The sequence below is a fragment of the Lissotriton helveticus genome, chromosome 3_2 (genome assembly GCF_964261635.1).
Source record: "Lissotriton helveticus chromosome 3_2, aLisHel1.1, whole genome shotgun sequence".
Lineage (NCBI taxonomy): Eukaryota > Metazoa > Chordata > Amphibia > Caudata > Salamandridae > Lissotriton > Lissotriton helveticus.
Window position 1 is genome coordinate 40,533,020 of NC_136062.1, and position 15,163 is coordinate 40,548,182.

A 15,163-nucleotide genomic window follows, 5' to 3' on the forward strand; every position below is an offset into this window, starting at 1 on the left:
TGTATGTATTTTTGGGTGATTTCCTCGTCACATTATGTCGCAGCGAAGACATCAAACTGTTCACTCTTCCTTTAGAAATCACCGGTCGTGGAAAGCTGAAATGACATTTTGTGTAGAACTTGTCCTTCTTTCTGAATTTACGACGACAATACTTTCCACAACGATGGCTTTGAAAGCGTAAAACTTGTTCTCTTAGGCTTTTGTCTTCCTTTGTCTTTGGAACAGCACATGTAGAATACTGTTCTATGAAACTCATCACTAAGTCATCCGGATCTGTTCCAAATTTGGGTGCATCTTTGATCCATAGCAGCATATGTATATGAGGAGCACCTCTTGCTTGATACTCCTTTCTCCAGAAGAAATCCAACACCTCTCCAAGAGGTGGATTTTTCTTGTTCATGATGAAAGACATCATAGCTTCAAATCTATGATTGAAGTACCTGCATACATTCACTGGATCCAAAGAGCACAGTTCTCCGGGTGTCTTGAATTCGATATTTTCAATGTTTCCATTTGCCTCTCGTAGAAATTCAAGTAAGTCTTCCCAGCCATACTCGGCACAGCTGAGAGTGAGGAACCATGTGGGAGTTCCTAAGTTCCTCAGCATACATTTTAAATCACCATGACGACGGTACCAGTACTCATTAGTACCACGCTGACATGCCATGAGATTAATTAGGTGAGAATCCAAAATACTGTCTTGCACATTGACTTTATCCATAAAGTCCCTTGCCGAGATATTTTGCCTCTGTATACCACTTTTCAAGATGTGGTTCACTGCATATGACACTCCAGACAGATCACTTTCAAACTAGGGCATACAATCGTAAAGTCCGGTATTCAGAAGCAGGAATTTGATCAGGTCGCTCATCATATCTTCCTCCTTGACCTGTTGGAAATAGCTGTGAGAAACACCGAGCTTCCAAACTTTCCTCCCAAACACTAATGGGACTCCCTTTGGCTTGTTTCATTTGAAACAACTCAATAGCATTCCCCATGACTTCCTTGGAATGCAAAGGATGAACACTATAATGTTCATATATTTCTTCATTTTTAGAGGCTTCTACTTTCTCAATTTGTCCAGCACACAAATCGCTGTCCTCTTCTTCACTTACTTCCTCTTCTGCAACACATACATTCTTATAGTACTCATTGTTTTTCATCAAAAACAATGTTGCCTTTTTGACTTTCCTAACATCCACTAAATCTTGCCAGATTTTCTTACTCTTTGTCGGAACCCCATTAACTAAGATAACCAGAGGTTCCTCTTCCACTTTCTCTACTCCAATTGTATTAATGTTTTTCTTCAAATCTAGAGGCAAATAAACAACTCTTCCCTTTAATCCTCTCTGTAAATCTGATGGAGGCAATTTCCCTGTCTTTGGCTCCATTCGTACAATAGCCTGAAAGGGATGGACACTTTGAATCAAAATAGATTCATAAGTATTTAAATCCTTCAATTTAGAAGGAATGTCAACCAATTCCAGATTATTATGAACCGCTCTAGCAGGCATCCGGTTTTGATTTAATTTGTTACAACAATAAGTACACACACGTTGATCCGATCCCAAATCAAAACAATTTTCTACCATCAAGTATGTTGCAAAATCCTTCCATTCACTATTATTTTCCCTTTCACTTTTTGCATATAAATCCACTAACTTAGTCTGATTCTTATAGTAAGTGCGTCGACAACACACACAAGTGAAATTAGGCCTCTCACTTGATTTCACCTGAAACGTGGCAATTTCCTTCTGAAAATTATCTGTACTGGAAACCTGTACACTCTCTTCCACATTACCTTCTTCTTCTGGGTCAATTTCAACATTCTCCTCTTTACTTGCAAAGTAACAAAACTCAATTTCTTCACAAATATTCTTCACATCTACATCAGAACCATGCAAAAGAGCACTGCTTAATTGTTTAAGCTTAATTGCTGGACTCTTAGCAAAATACAACATTCTCACTAATTTCCTCACTTTATTATGATGGACTGCTAGCATCCTGAAATGATGAAAAACACTCTGGCATACTCTCCTCGGAAGACAAGCCAGTGAATGACCATGCAAACCTGTCACTTCTCTCACTCTGCATGGATCTAATTCCTGCAACAACTTCATTTTCTGTTTTAAACTTTTCTTATTAAATGTCCGTACAAAATCACAAAGCAAATTGATGGAATCCTGTCGCACACTGCAAATACTACTACACTTCCAGGTGTACACTGGACCCTTAGCACGTCTCCCTAAAACTTCATCACCTAACACCTCTTCTGCCTCTGTTGACACAAGTTTTTCTTTTTCAACCGGACAACCATCTTTCACCTCATATGCTCGACCACTGGTGTCAACTGCATGCACCGAATCATTATCCTGAAAATAACTCTCCTCATTAAAAAATGCCTCACAACTTGAACTATGCATCCATTCTCCAGAAAAAACTTCACAAAAATTACTACGATTAACTGTTCTCTTCCATCTACTATTTGATTTGAACTCATAAATTGCCTTGCTTAGTTTCCTAATTCTATTGATTATCAAAATAAATAACTTTTGCTTAATTTCGAAAGCCTGATCAATAATTTTCTCTAAATTTTTTTTTCTCTTATAAAAAGCCACTTTCTGTTGACCTTTCTTAATATTTTTTAACAAATTGCCAATTATCCTGTTGCGGAACATTCGTCTACGAATGTCCCTAAACAGATGTTTCCTTCTACTACCATGCACAGAGTTATCTCCTGCTCTAGCAGTAACATTTTTGAGTGGCCTTTCCTTCCCATTTAAATTGGCTCTCTTCTTCTGGACTAAAACATGTTCTGTAGTGATACTTTTTCGTCTGCAAATGTTTCTTAAAAAAGATTTTGTTGTCTTACCCGGAGTTTTTCTGGTGACTTGACAAGCTTTTATTGTAGAGGACTGCTGCAAAGGTTTACCAAGGTGGGGTGTAAGTCGTTTTGCTTCTATTCTTTTTCTTTGCCTTGAGGGCCTTTTTTTATTTTTCAAAAGATCTTCAGTTGAATCTGTGGTAAATATTTTTAAAAAAAGGTATTAACCACTATTACCAAACAGTAAATCAATAACAGTCGTCAAAAAATTAACACACTAGTTGTCAATTCTACATACAATAATTTTTAGTGCATTGACAAATTTAAAACTCACAAATAGTAGCAAAGAAATGCAATGCTTCTACATTTGACCTGTGCTCTTTTATATGTGAATCTGAACTAATTTTATTAGCATATTTCACTATTTTATTAAAGACACTTCACACAAGCTGTTTTTGAAGTTGTATTTAATATTAAATAAAACGGTTAACATGGTTACTTTTCATTTCCAGTAACTTTTAAAAATAAGTCTTTATAGTTCCATAGGCTTGAGCAGGTCAGCTTCCCACCCTATGTCATACAATCTTACAAATCGGCATCCTCATCATATTCTTCATCATCCACAGGATATAAATCATCCAAGGGATCTACTTCCACTGACGTTTCAATGACAAGTTCAATGATAAGATCAAGATCAACAGATTGCTCATTATCACTCATGGTTGATGTTGTCGTTATCTTTAAAGAAAGAGAACAACAATGAGATGTTGCAGAGTAAGAGACAAATCTCAGAGACTATAATAGTAAAATTGTTTAACAAGAGTAACATTTTGCAGATATTATTTATGGTGAAAAACCTTGTGGGCACAAGGTGGATAGCCTGAGCACTCCTGTGTGCTAATAAAGCGAAAGTATTCAAATTATCGTGTAATAGTTCAAAGTTTTATTCACTTTGTCTTCAGTTTTTTGAATAAAGATATGTTTGTTCTTGAACAATTTCAAGCAGTATATATTTCCAAAATATCCAATTGTTATGACTTGAAGATATCCATGGTAATCAAAATTCCAAAATTTACATCATGTACATGGTTAAAATCCCCAATGCATTTCGAGCTGCAAGCTCTTCGTCAGGGGGTCTGATATGTACTGCAAGTAAAAGGAAAAGAGAACGTATGAGTCAGGAACCGGGTGTGGAGTAAAACTTGACGGTCTTCCAGTGATAGTCGTTCAATTGTGATGGGGTCAGAGACGAGTTGATAGTGGCGATAGTGTAAAGAAAAACATCAACCGGTCAAATATAAAAGACGAGTTATTAACCAAAAATGATGAGGGGGGAGTGAGGGGAGTGTGTTGGCTAGGTATAAAGGTGCCAATTTTGCTTGAATTAGAAAATGCGACCGTGATCGTGAAAAGGATTGGCCGTGTCATGCGGGAAACAGTCCTGATACCGTACCAAGTTTGGCATGAAAGCAAAGTAATTAGACCAGCGAACACCCGTGAAAATAAGAATGCCGAAGGGTGAGTGGCTTACCTAGAGAATCATGGTTAATGCGGAGTCGTGCCGGTGAAAAGACGCCATCTGGTGAACACGGAAGTCGATGTTAGTAATGCGCATGCGTCTATATGTGATGGGATGTGTGGAGATGGAAGACGGGCTAATCCCGTGGAACGCAAGTACGAAAAAAAGTGGAAAACAGACTAAGGAGTCGTGATAACGGAGGAGTGGTGCTGTAAATAAGAAAAAATAATAAGAAAAAAATCGGTGTGCAAAAAACGGTGCGAGGGGTGAAAAAATGGTACAGGAAGAGACCTGGTGCGAAAATGATGACATGTGTAAAAATGTGCAAAGAAGAGTATGTGATAAGGACGAAATCCGGTAATGCATACAAAGAAAATGCTGAATGTGCAAATGAAAATACAGTGTGTAATGATAGAAAAAATGGAAATTAAATGCTATACAAAACGTATTCATGTGAATTTAGTGATATAACAATTTGAGTATGCATGCACAAAATTGCGAACAGCCAACGTGTGCTAGTCTATGTCAAAATAGAATACAGGTTAAAGAAAGCTGCTGTATTCCAAACGTTCGTTGAGACCTTTCGGGGCGATGGTACCAAGTTTGAAGATCCAAGACAGTTCTCGTTGCAGCAAGTATTTTTTCGGGTCCAAGCCTTTCGGTTTTTCAACCACCTCGAGCACTAGAAAGCGTATTTGGCTGTTGTTGTGATTGAATTGGGTAAAGTGGGCTGATACACAAGACTTTAAATTTTTGTTGCGGATGTTACTCCTGTGTTCATTGAGTCTCGTCTTTATTTTTCTTTCGGTTTTCCCTACATATGGGAGCCCGCAGGGGCATTTCAAAAGATATACCACGTTTGTGGTGTCACAAGTTGCGTTGGTTTTAAGTGGAATTTGTTTTCCAGAGCTGGGATGGTTAATACAATTGCCTGAAATGATGTTATGACAGTTTTGACAATTGTGGCAGGGAATTGTTCCTTTGTATGTGGTTGGTTCAATGGTGCGTGGTTTGAGGAGTGCTCGCAAATTTTTGGATCTTTGATATGCAAAGATAGGTACTTGGTTGAACAAATTGTTAAAATCAGGTTCTAGTTGTAGTATTTGCCAGTGGGTATTGATGCTTCTTTTAATGAGATGACTTTTGGTTGAAAATTTGCTGACAAAAACATTGGGTTGACTACTTGAACTCTGCCTGATTTTTTGTGACAGTAATGTAGAGCAATCTATGGGACTGACTCTGGTATAGGCTGATGTAATGATTTGTTGTGGGTACCCTCTCTTGGAAAATGTATCCATGATGTGAGTACTGTCCCGTGCAAACGACTCTTCAGTGTAGGCAATTCTTTTCGCTCTTAACAATTGGGAATAGGGTAAATGTTTCTTTAGACTGGGTTGGTGGAAACTGGAATAGTGTAAGTAGTTGTTTCGGTCCGTGAGTTTAGTAAAAACGAATGTTTCAAGTTTGTTATCTTTGATGGTGATCTTGACATCTAAGAAATATATCGAGGAATGACTGAAGTTGTGTGTAAATTGAATTCTCTCGTTTACGCCGTTAAGATGATTGATGGCTTTGGTCAATTGTGCTTCTGTTCCAGTCCATATTAGGAAAATATCATCGATATAACGGTAGTAAATTTGAAGGTGATTTTTCCAATGCGGTACAGTGAGAATGTTTTCTGTTTCATAGTCTTGCATGAAAAGGTTGGCGTATGATGGGGCTGCACAATTGACCATAGCTACTCCTGAAAGTTGACTGAAATTTTTTTGGGGGTAACTGAAATAGCTGTGCATCAGAGTGAATTCAATCAATTCCATTAGAAAAACCTGTAATTCCTGTGGTTTGGTTGTTTTGAGTAGTGCTGCTTCTGCCGCCTGAATGCCAAGGTTGTGTGGAATGGAAGTGTATAGTGAATTGACGTCTATTGTACAAAGTAAAACTGGTGTGTGAGGATCAATCTTAATGAGTATGAGCTTGGATAAAAAATCGGTGGTGTCTTGAAGGTAGCTTGCCATTTGTTTCACCGACGGTTGCAAGTGACGATCAATGTAGGTCCCAATCGGTTCATGAATGGAATTGCGTGTGCTGACGATGGGTCTGAATGGTGGTCTGGTCGGATGTTTGTGGATCTTAGGGATCATATACAAATATGGAGTACTGGGATATGTTTTGATGAGATAATTTCGGTCTTTGGTAGTGATAGTGCCTCTGGATACTGCTTTATCAACGATGGTTTGGAGAACTGCAGCATATTCTTGAGTGGGGTCTGAGTGTATTTCCACGTAAACGTTAGACTCTGTCAAATGGTTGCTCACGCTGTCTAGATAGAATTGGGTGTCCATGATGGCCAGCGAGCCGCCCTTATCAGCGGGGCAGATCATGATCTCATTGTTTGTCGCTAGTTGCTTCAATGCAATTTTTTCTTGTCTTGTAAGGTTTTGTCTTTGTCGAACTGTGGTCTGTTGGATGTTGTCTAAATCCTTTTGTACTAAGGCTTCAAATATGTCGAGAGATTTGTGACTCACAGGGGCCAAGAAGGTACTTTTAGGGCGTAAATCCATGATAGTGTTGTCTTCAATAGTAGTGGAAGGTGTACACACATTGGAAAAAAAATGTCGTAATCGAAGAGTACGCATGAATTTGTAAAAACTTACTTGCGACTCAAGATCGTTGGCGTTGTAGGTGGGAACAAAGGAGGTCCCTTTTTGCAAGACTTTATTTTGTGTGTTTGAAAGGTTGGTGTTGGAGATATTTATGATCAAATTCTGTGGCTCCTCGTTGATTGTGCGATAGGTCGCTGTTGTTCTGTTGAATCGTGTCCGCCGGGATCTCCTGTTGCGTCTGTGTCTACCCCTAAAAAAGGCACTGGTCCAATGCTTTGAGTTGTAACATGGCTGGTAGATGCATCACTTGCAGAAGATCCACTTGAGGGAATTCCTCCTTGTTGCACTGAAACTGGACGTGGTGTTTGTCTAGCATCTTGTCTAGGTTGACGGTTGTATGTGGAACCATCTGAGGAGGATGTTTCGCCTGCGGATGATTTGTTATATTGTGATCTTTGTTGTCTTCTGGCCGCATAGATTTCGGCCCAGTTATATACCTCGCCAAGCTTGTAGTCAACTGTATCACGTTTGAACTTGCGCAATTTGCGTTCATTGATCTCTTTTGTGTATTTTTCAAGTTGTATGTTAACGTCAGCCAAAGTCTGACTCAATTCTTCTGGGGTCAATTTGGAGGTTAGTTCATCTTTGAGTTGAGCTACTTCTGTAGTGAGGTCTTCAAGCATTTTAGATAATTCTTCAACTATGAGCAGGATAAGGTCGAGTGAACACTTGTTGAGTATTCCGTACCATCTTTCAGTAAATTTGATATTGTTCTTGCATAGAGTCGATTTTAGTGGTATGCGTAATCCTCTCGGGATTCTTGACACTTTATGATAACGGATGAGTGTGCTCGCATGTAGCCGTTGGTTGATCTCTCTTTTGGCTGCATACAGAAGTTGTCTAATATTGGATTGGATTGATCCTGTGCTGGAAGTGACGCACTCTGGTTCCTGAATGAGAGTGTAAATATGTTCTGTGTCATCAATGGAAAATTCAAAAGTATCAGCTTTATTGGACGTTAGGTTGGCTATGTCTGTATAAGACATCTTTTTCGATGAGTGGGTGCAAAAGCGGATGAACAGAAGATAATGATTAAGAAGGAAAGAGTCCGCTGCACTCCGGGATGAAAATAAGTGGTTAACTGGGTAGTCAAGGAACGGTAGATCCCTTAGGGTGATGAGGATGCTGCCCTTACTGTCCAAGAAGGGCGGAAGGATAAATTATGGTGAAAAACCTTGTGGGCACAAGGTGGATAGCCTGAGCACTCCTGTGTGCTAATAAAGCGAAAGTATTCAAATTATCGTGTAATAGTTCAAAGTTTTATTCACTTTGTCTTCAGTTTTTTGAATAAAGATATGTTTGTTCTTGAACAATCTCAAGCAGTATATATTTCCAAAATATCCAATTGTTATGACTTGAAGATATCCATGGTAATCAAAATTCCAAAATTTACATCATGTACATGGTTAAAATCCCCAATGCATTTCGAGCTGCAAGCTCTTCGTCAGGGGGTCTGATATGTACTGCAAGTAAAAGGAAAAGAGAACGTATGAGTCAGGAACCGGGTGTGGAGTAAAACTTGACGGTCTTCCAGTGATAGTCATGCAATTGTGATGGGGTCAGAGACGAGTTGATAGTGGCAATAGTGTAAAGAAAAACATCAACCGGTCAAATATAAAAGACGAGTTATTAACCGAAAATGATGAGGGGGGAGTGAGGGGAGTGTGTTGGCTAGGTATAAAGGTGCCAATTTCGCTTGAATTAGAAAATGCCACCGTGATCGTGAATATTATTTAGCCATGTCCAGCGATGCTGAGGAGGTGAGGCCTATGTCCAAGTTTTCAGTGAACAGGACTCATCTCTTCTTAACCTTGGATAAGCCTCACCGACTCTGTGTCCCCTTCTCATACTTAAATGTAAAGGGGCAGATTTATGTTAACTGGCGCATCCCCAGGGATGCACCAGTTAATGTGCGCCGCTGCTCTGCCACCCATGGTGTGCCGCATTTACAATGCGGAGCACCATGGGGCAAAAACAGCACAGATGCGTCACGCATCTGTACCGCAAAAGCGGCGCATTGCAGAAATCACGTCGCAAGCGCGACAAGACTACTGCAATGCACAGTGGCAAGCCACACATTGCATGGTGCATCACTCCTTATGCCTGTTTCAAACAGGCGTAAGGATTTGATTCAGCAATGCCATAAAGCTGACTCAGTGAAATCTTGTAAATTTCACTGTGTTAGTTTTACAGGGCTTTCATGCAAGTGAACGCCCACCCTGCAACAAAACGCCCACATGAAACCTGACGCAGGTTTCATGTGGCACAGGACTTTACAGCGTAACGCATCTGCCTAGAGGCATCAAGTTGTAAATATGTCGTAACATAGCGCATCTTTTGCGCCGCCGCTGCGTCACAAAAGTGACGCAACAGCGGCGCAAAAGAGGCGCACGGCCATCATAAATCTGCCCCTAACATTTTAAATGATTGGTTCAGGATGCCGATAAGGTGTGGCCTATTCAGAGGTTTGTTTGAGGTGAGGCCTACTCAGGGTTGCAGATGAAATTTAGGCTTGTTGAAGAGTACAGAGGAGATAATACATGTTCAGGCCTACCAACGAAGTGAGTCATGTCCACTGCACTCTTGAACAAAGGCCAGACCTCCTCTGTCTCCCTGGACAGGCCTAAACCTCATCTGCACAATGTGATTCGTAATGTTAGGAAACACAGGTGATGTAATTGAAAAACGTGCAATTTTTTTTGCTCATTTCACAATCACATCACCTGTGTTTCCTTTGCTTAGGTATCTCATTGTGCAGATGTAGTCTAGAATATCAAAGAGTACGCAGAAGATGAGCACTGTATGCAACAACTTTGACACTTACAGAAGCCTCAGCTTCTCCATGCCCCCTACACAGTCCTAAATATATACATTTTAAGCTGACGGTATCTTGTTGCAGATGAAGTGAGGCCTATCTTGCAACATGGTGCATCTTTTGCGCCGCCACAGGGCACACGGCCATCATAAATCTGCCCCTAACATTTTAAATGATTGGTTCAGAATGCCGATAAGGTATGGCCTATTCAGAGGTTTGTTTGAGGTGAGGCCTACTCAGGGTTGCAGATGAAATTTAGGCTTGTTGAAGAGAACAGAGGAGATAATACATGTGCAGGCCTACCAACGAAGTGAGTCATGTCCACTGCACTCTTGAACAAAGGCCAGACCTCCTCTGTCTCCCTGGACAGGCCTAAACCTCATCTGCACAATGTGATTCGTAATGTTAGGAAACACAGGTGATGTAATTGAAAAACATGCAAATATTTTTGCTCATTTCACAATCACATCACCTGTATTTCCTCAGCTTAGGTATCTCATTGTGCAGATGTAGTCTAGCATATCAAAGAGTACACAGAAGATGAGCACTGTATGCAACAACTTTGACCCTTACAGAAGCCTCAGCTTCTCCATGCCCCCTACACAGTCCTAAATATATACATTTTAAGCTGACGGTATCTTGTTGCAGATGAAGTGAGGCCTATCTTGCAACATGGTGCATCTTTTGCACCGCCGCTGCGTCACAAAAGTGACGCAACGGCGGCGCAAAAGAGGCGCACGGCCATCATAAATCTGCCCCTAACATTTTAAATGATTGGTTCAGAATGCCGATAAGGTATGGCCTATTCAGAGGTTTGTTTGAGGTAAGGCCTACTCAGGGTTGCAGATGAAATTTAGGCTTGTTGAAGAGTACAGAGGAGATAATACATGTGCAGGCCTACCAACGAAGTGAGTCATGTCCACTGCACTCTTGAACAAAGGCCAGACCTCCTCTGTCTCCCTGCACAGGCCTAAACCTAATCTGCACAATGTGATTCGTAATGTTAGGAAACACAGGTGATGTAATTGAAAAATGTGCAATTTTTTTTGCTCATTTCACAATCACATCACCTGTGTTTCCTTTGCTTAGGTATCTCATTGTGCAGATGTAGTCTAGCATATCAAAGAGTACGCAGAAGATGAGCACTGTATGCAACAACTTTGACACTTACAGAAGCCTCAGCTTCTCCATGCCCCCTACACTGTCCTAAATATATACATTTTAAGCTGACGGTATCTTGTTGCAGATGAAGTGAGGCCTATCTTGCAACATGGTGCATCTTTTGCACCGCCGCTGCGTCACAAAAGTGACGCAACGGCGGCGCAACAGAGGCGCGCGGCCATCATAAATCTGCCCCTAACATTTTAAATGATTGGTTCAGAATGCCGATAAGGTATGACCTATTCAGAGGTTTGTTTGAGGTAAGACCTACTCAGGGTTGCAGATGAAATTTAGGCTTGTTGAAGAGAACAGAGGAGATAATACATGTGCAGGCCTACCAACGAAGTGAGTCATGTCCACTGCACTCTTGAACAAAGGCCAGACCTCCTCTGTCTCCCTGGACAGGCCTAAACCTCATCTGCACAATGTGATTCATAATGTTAGAAAAAACACAGGTGATATAATTGAAAAACGTGCAAATATTTTTGCTCATTTCACAATCACATCACCTGTATTTCCTCAGCTTAGGTATCTCATTGTGCAGATGTAGTCTAGCATATCCAAGAGTACGCAGAAGATGAGGACTGTATGCAACAGAGCAATGTACATTACTCACCTCCCTTGATATTTATTAAAAGAAGCAGACACCTTTTTGTCATTGTCATAAATGTAAAAACCATTCCTTTTCTTTATGAACCATTTTCATGTCATAATTTGAAAACACAGCACAACTCCTATGTACAAGTACACCCTGTCAGTACTTACATTTGCCAAGCGTATTTACAAGAGCCTTGCACCACGGAGAAATGACTTAAATTTACCAAGCACTCATGAGGGCTTATTTACAAGGACCTTGCACCACCTTTAAAGTCACTTTTAACGTAGGGAAAATAACGTGAATGTGGCTCATAAGCTTTGTAAATTTGTCCCCATGTTGACTATGAAACTCTTGCAGAACATATTGTGAAACCTTAATGACTTCAAGAAACGTGTTTTTAAACCGACAAACAAGGAAATTATTCTCCCATATTCATGGTGGAAAGTGAAATATTTATTTAAAGAAGCAGACACCATTTTGACCTTCTCATAAATGTAAAAAGCATTTCTTTTTAAAAAAAACGATTTTCTGGTCATAATTTGAAAACACAACACAGCTCCTATGTACAAGCACACCCTGTCAGTACTTAAATTTGCCAAGCACACATGGGGGCGTATTTACAAGGACCTTGCACCACAGGGAAATGACTTAAATTTGCAAAGCACTCATGAGGGCGTATTTACAAGGACCTTGCACCACTTTTGCGTCACTATTAACATGGGGAAAATGACGTGAAAGTGACTCAAAGGCCTTGTAAATATGCCCCAAGCAGGCTATGAAACTCTAGCAGTACATATCAAGAAACCTAAATGATTTCAAGAAACATTCTTAAACACATCAAGTAAGCAAATTATTCACCCAGATTCATGGTGAAGTGACTTAAAATGCCCTAACACACATGAGGGCATATTTTACAAGGCCCTTGCACCACTTTTGCGTCACTTTTAACATAGCATGAAAATGGCTCAAACATGAGAGTGTATTTACAGGGCCCTTTCATCACTTTAGCGTCACCTTTAACATGGGGAAAATAACGTGAAAGTGGCTCAAAGTCCTTCTAAATATGCCCCATGCTGGCTATGAAACTCTAGCAGCACATATCAAGAAACCTAATTGACTTCAATAAACGTTTTTAAACACATTAAGTAAACAAATTATTCACCCAGATTCATGGGGAAGTGACTTAAAATGCCCTAACACACATCAAAGCGTATTTTTAAGGCCCTTGCACCACTTTTGCATCACTTTTAACATGGCTATGAAACTCAAAGAAACAAAATCTATTTGTAAAACACTTGACACAAAGCAACATTTTAAATACACAACTTTCTTCATAATTTTCTCCCTAAAGCATACTATTCTCTATCTAAATTAAATGAATCTTTTCTCACCTTAGCAAATACTTTTTGAGTTTCAAAACAGTCTCAGACACACACCAATTTTTCTTCAGCAGAGCAAAGGGTATGCACTCCAGAGGCTGCAACCAACAAAGGCACAGAAATGCTGTAATTCATCACACATATCTCTCATGTCACCCAATCAAAACTCTTCCCTCACTTTTTTCAAATCAACACCCTTCCCCCCTCTGCCCTTTCTGCCTTTTTTCCATAGCAACCACCTCCTGAAAGACCTCTCATGTTTACAAGTTCACACAACAATGTTTCAATTGAACTCTCAGTACACCTGCATATCCAGTGCAATCTTTCATAAAATGATTTTTTCTTGACCACTCAAATTACATCTTTCAAAGAACTCATCCATGCACCCTAACTTTCTGTGTTCAGCAATCAAAATCCACCAATCACTGCTACTGAATCATTAGCACTGAAACTCCACAGTTTTTTTCATTACAAACTCCTACTGTTTCAACTGCCATTTCATTCCCACACTTCATCTGACTGCAGCAGAACCTCCTCTCACCATGTTTTCTGTCTGGATTGTTGGACATAGTTACATCCACTGGGCTCAAAGGTATGCTGATAACAGAAATTTACACAACCTCAATTTACAAAATGTGGAAATCAACTGGATTGGCCACAGAGGATTAAGATGTCACCAATTGATACCATTGGTGAAAACCTTTTTGCATTTGCCAAACCCTGACCTGTTAATTGTGCACTGTGGAGGAAATGACTTGGGCACTTTGACTGGGGTAGGTCTGGAAATGCTTTGAAAGGACACCTTTGAGCAATTGATGGCACTTTTTCCTCAAACTGCCTTGGTATATTCAAATATATGCCAAAGACAGAAATGGAGGTGGTCCAACCAATTTTGTCCACAAATTGAGAAATCGAGGAAGCATGTAAATAAGTCTGTTTCAGCTTACATGAGAGACCATGGAATGGGCTCCATCTACAACAATAACTTGCGTTACTACATGCAAGATATCTACAGAGGAGATGGAGTTCACTTCTCAGATGAGGGGAACAGAATTTTCATCCTGAATTTAAGACTATCTATTGGTACCTACTTATAAGTACCTAGAACTTACACAGAACCCAAAAGCTCTTTTCAGAGCTACCTTAACTATGATTACTCTTTTAAAATTTCAAATGTACCTTTTTTCACTAATTTTCACTTTTGTTCGCTTCCCGGTTCGCTACCCGGTTCGCGTACCGGCAGCTAACCTCGCGAAAAATTCAAATTTTCTTTTTCTTTTTTGACATATATGAGCCTCCTCAGCCACCCTTAGAAAACCTAGGGGGTCAGGATACGTCTCCCGTGCCCCTTTATACCCTTTCCCAACATTCTTTATCCTCCATCTTGTGTCTAAATTCATCCGAAACACAAGATCGCGGGCTCCCGTTACGCTATTGGTTAGCTTCCCGGTCCGCGAACCGGGGCGCGCAACGGCAAACGCAGTTAAAAAAAAGGTGGGAAGTTAATTTACAAAGAAAGCACTGCAGACACTTTCACCAAATTTGAAATAGTTCCTAATGCATACCAGTCCCTACCATTTCCCCAAATTTGAATTAATTCCATCGAGCCATTCAGGCTCTAGCCCTGTCTAAATATCCTTAGGTAAATTACATGACAAAAACACATTGGAAAGAGTTGACATTTTCAACCAATGATAACATAACTTTCAAGTTGTATTTTTATGTGCTGTCATTTGATTGGTTTGGTACATGAATATATATGAAAAATAAGAGGGAATGACAGCCATTTTGACTGGAACTCCCTGAGGCACATTTAAAGAGCATTTCCTGGCAAAACCTTACACACTTTTGTAAAGGTGAGTTATTAGTTTCTATGAGGAGATATGTTGTGCACCTAAAGTTAATTTTATAAAAACGTTTTCTGTTAGTTATTTACTGTCCCTCAGTTATAGTTATAGATTAACTTAGGCTTCTCTGTTGTAGTCATGGTTTGAGTTAGACATGGTTTAAGTTAGAGTTTCTAAGGGGAAATATGTTGTGCACCTAAAGTTATTTTTATTAAAACGTTTTCTGTTAGTTATTTACTGTCCCTCAGTTATAGTTATGGATTGACTTAGGCTTCTCTGTTGTAGTCATGGTTTGAGTTAGAGTTCATCACATGCTGTACTTTATATTTCTACTTCCTGCCTTGTACCATACACTGT

General features: G+C 39.9%; 1 protein-coding gene across 6 annotated transcripts in view; it reads left to right on the forward strand.

Annotated features, from left to right (window-relative positions):
* Positions 1–15,163, forward strand: part of FAM227B (family with sequence similarity 227 member B) — a 3,234,040-nt gene that overhangs the window by 2,954,583 nt on the left and 264,294 nt on the right. The gene's annotated exons all lie outside the window — the stretch shown is intronic.